The sequence below is a fragment of the Orycteropus afer genome, unplaced genomic scaffold (genome assembly GCF_000298275.1).
Source record: "Orycteropus afer afer isolate SDZICR_OR568_19922 unplaced genomic scaffold, OryAfe1.0 scaffold00563, whole genome shotgun sequence".
Taxonomy (NCBI): domain Eukaryota; kingdom Metazoa; phylum Chordata; class Mammalia; order Tubulidentata; family Orycteropodidae; genus Orycteropus; species Orycteropus afer.
The window spans coordinates 965,654-970,036 of NW_006922150.1; positions in this window are offsets into that span (position 1 = coordinate 965,654).

The following is a 4,383-nucleotide window of genomic DNA, read 5'->3' on the forward strand; positions in this document are numbered from 1 at the left end:
TTTCCCATAGCGTGCAAAACCATACATCCATTCTGCTCTATTTAGTATAGTGTTTCTTAGGAAGTTAATATGTTTAGATTTGGGATATGTTGAGTTTAAGAAAATTAAAAGATTAATGTAGTATCGCCCAAAATCTTCAATGTGCTAATGAGTGTTGTGAATTTCTAAGAATGTTATAATGTATTGGGCTTTTCCAAATTTATTTAGTACAGGCACTTTGACCTTGTAGCATATTTGAGGATTGGAATTCTATGTAATATTTATGAGAAGATGGTATTCTAATTTTATAACCTCATGGCGAATGTATGTGTTAAATATTGTACTGTTTTTCAAATAATGAGAGATATCATAGTTTAAATAATATATGGAACTATATATGTATATACGTAATTTAAATATTACTAATAAGACAAATACTAATATGTATGTAAGGAGTTCTAGTGGTGTAGTGTGTAAGGCATTGGGCTGCTAATCAAAGGTCAGCTGTTTGAAACTAACAGCCACCTTGCAGAAGAAAGAGGAGGCTGTCTGCTTTTGTAAAGATGTACATACAGCCTTGGAAACCTAATGATGGTTGCTGTGAGTCTGAATTGGCTCAATGGCAGTGAATTTGAATTTGAGTATGTATATACACCACACAGCTTAAGAAAAGTAACTTTTCTGTAAAACTAGGATTCTTTGCTTATTCTTCCTCAAATGAATTTCTTTCTCTTCTGCCTACAGGGACATTTTTTAAATTTTATTTTATTTCAATTACTTCATTGCTTTAAATTAAGAGATTGTCTACAGTGTATATCCCAGGGGCATTGTGATATATAAGCTTCCCTGTTGTTAACATTCCTATAAATGGACTTATATTGTCTATAATCTTTATGACTTCATTTTTACATTAAATGAGATTTGTTCATTTAAATATGTACAGGAATTCACTACTGCACTGAAAACCATTGCATAAATAAATGATAACTAATCAATCCATTCTACTATTAAATATTTGTTTAGTTTTTATTTTTAAGACAGTATTATTGAGATATAATTCATATACCATATATTTCATCCTCTTAACATATATTATTCAATGGCTTCACAATATTCACAGAATTGTGTAACCACCAACATAATCAATTTTACAAGATTTTTAAAAAACTTATCTCTTCCCCAAAACCTCCTGCCCTAGGATACCACAAATCTATTATGTATCTCTATTGATTTGCCTCTTCAGAACTCTTCATAGAAAGGGAGCCACATGATAAGGTGTGCTTTTGATTGACTTCTTTCATGCTGGATAATGTTTTCAAGGCTTGTTCATATTGTAGCATGTCAGTACTTTTTTGCAAAGCTGAGTAATATTCCACTGTATTGACATTGAGGAGATCTAGAAGAGCAGTGCTTAAAGCATTCCGTTGCTAACCAAAAAGTTAGTGGTTGGAACCAACCAGCCACTCCACAGAAGTAAAATGAGAGAGTCTGAAGAGGCAGTTTTTTTCTGTAAAAATGTTGTTGTTTCTGTTGTTAGATGACATTGACACAGCTCTGACTCAGAACGACCCTATAGAACAAAACACTTCCTGGTGCTGCACAGTCCTTACAATCATTGTCATGCTTGTGTCAATCTATCTTGTTTAGGATCTATCTCTTTTTTGCTGACCTTCTACTTTACCAAGCATATCATTCTCCCGGGACTGGTCTCTTCTGACAATATGACCAAAGTACTTAACATGAAGTCTGGCCATTCTCGCTGCTGCTAAGGAATATTCCCACTGCACTTCTTCCAGCACAGATTTATTCATTCTTCTGGCAATCCACAGTATTTCCAATATTCTTCACCAGCACTACAGTTCAAAGGCATCAATTCTTTTGTTGTCTCCCTTATTCATTGACCAAATTTCACGTGCATATGAGATAATTGAAAATGCCTTGGCTTAGATTAGATGCACCTTAGTCTTCAAAGTGACATCTTTGCTCTTTAACACTTTAAAGAGGTCTTTTGCAGCAGTTTTACCTAGTGTATTATGTCATCTGATTTCTTGACTCCTGCTTCCACTGGTGTAAATTGTGGATCCAAGTAAAAACAAACACATGAAAATTTCAAATATTTCTCTATATATTGTGATATTAATTGGTCCATATGTGAGGATTATTGTTTTCTTTATATTGAGGAATAATCTATATTTAAGACTGTTGTCTTTTATTTTCATCAGGAAGTACTTCAGGTCATTTTCACTTTCAGCAGGCCAGGTTGTGTCACCTGCATATTGCAAGTTGTTAATGAGTTTTCCTCTAATACCGATGTCATGTTCTTCTTCATATAGTCCAGTTTCTTGGGTTATTTTCTCAGCATGCAGATTGAATAAGTATGGTGAAGGTATAAAACTGTGATGCACATTGATCTTAATAAACCATGCAGTATCTTGTTTTTCTGTCCTAACAACTGCTTCTTGGTCTATATACAGGTTCCTCTAGAGCACTATTAAATATTCTGGAATTCTCATTCTTTGCACTGCTATATGTAATTTGTTATGAACTGCACAACGAAATGCCTTCACGTAGTTAATAGAAGACAAGTAAGCATATTTTTGGTGTTCTTTCCTTTCATCCAAGATCCATCTGACATCAGCAATGTTGTTGTTGTTATATGCCATCAAATCAGACCTGACTCATAGCGACCCCTCCTTCGGTTTCCGAGGTGGTATCACTATGGAAATAGATGGCCCAACCTTCCTTCTGAGGAGTGGCTGGTGGGTTTGAACTGCCAGCCTTCTGGTCAGCAGTCAAGTGCCTAAGGCACTAGGTTACCAGAGCAATAATAGCTCTTATTCTATGCCCTCTTCTGAATCTGGCTTGAATTTCTGGCTGTTCCCTGTTGATATACTGTTTCAATCATTTTTAAATTATTTTCAGTGAAATTTTACTTGAATGTGATATTAATGATATAGTTCAATAATTTTCACATTCTATTCTATCACCTTTCATCTTTTCATATATGTATTTAATCTAGCTAAAGTAATTCCTTTCTAGTCAAGTTTAGTGAATGGTTTTATCATGAAAAGGAATTACATTTTGTCAAATGCTAGTGCTATGTCTACTGAGATGATCAGATGGGTTTCATCCTTTATTATATTGATGTGATGTTTTACATTAATTGATTTTTGGATGTTAAACCAAGCTTATTTCTGAGATAAATACCATTTGGTCATGTGTATAATCCTTTTTAGATATTGCTGAATTAATTTTCTAGAATTTTGTTGTGAATGTTTATGTCACTATGCATATTGATCTATAGTTTATAGTTGTTTTCTTCTTTTTTTTTAACCTTGTGATGTATTTGTCTGGTTATGGTTTTAGGGTAATATTGGCCTCATAGAATTATTTGGAAAGTATTTCCAAGTTGTTAGGGATTGAATTTTGTCCCCTAAAACATATGGAAGAGTCCTGACCCCTATACTTGTGGATATAATTTCATTTGGGAATAGAGTTTCTTTGTTATGTTAATAAGGGCCTATCATTGTAGGGCATGTCCTAAACCTAATCACTGAGTAATAAGGAGAAGCAAAGATACAGAGAAGAGCCAGCACAAAAATGATGAAGATAGAAGTCATATGGAGATTGCTAAGAAACTAAGGAGTGATGGGCATTAGAAGCTGAAGTAGAAAAAGGACCTTCTCCTACAGCCACAATCTGTATTTGGACTTCTGATGTCCTTTACTATGAGAAATTAGATTCCTGTTCTTCACCCATAGGATCCATGGTAGCCCAATGGTTAAGCACTGGACTTCTAAACAAAAGATAAGTAGTTCACACCTTCCAGCTGCTCCACAGAAACAAAGATCTAGCAATCTACTTCCAAAAAGATTTCATTCTAGGAAACCTTATCGAGCACTTCTACTCTTTCTTATAGCTTACCTGTGAGTTGAATTCAACTTGACAGCACACAATAACAACAACAACAACAACAACAACAAAGTCACCCATTTAATATATTTCTCTTATAGCAGCACTAGGAATTTAAGACATGTTTCTGTATTTTGGAAGATTTATGAAAGTTTTGTATTATTCCATTTTTAAATGTTTGATATAATTCACTAGTGAATCCATATGGACCTGTTTCTGTGTATATTCTTTGGGGGGGGGATGATTTGTGGATAGTTTTTAAATTAATAATTCAATCCCTTTATTTGTTAGAAGTCTATTCATATCTTCTATTTGTTCTTAAGTTAGTTTTCATAATTTGTGTCTTTTCTAGGAAGTCTCAATTATGTATAATTTGTTAACATACAGTTGTTCATGGGAGCTCTGGTAGCATAGTGGCTAAGACACTTGCCTGCTAACCAGACGGCTGGCGGTTCAAACCCACCAGCCACTCCTCGGAAGGAAGGTTGGGCA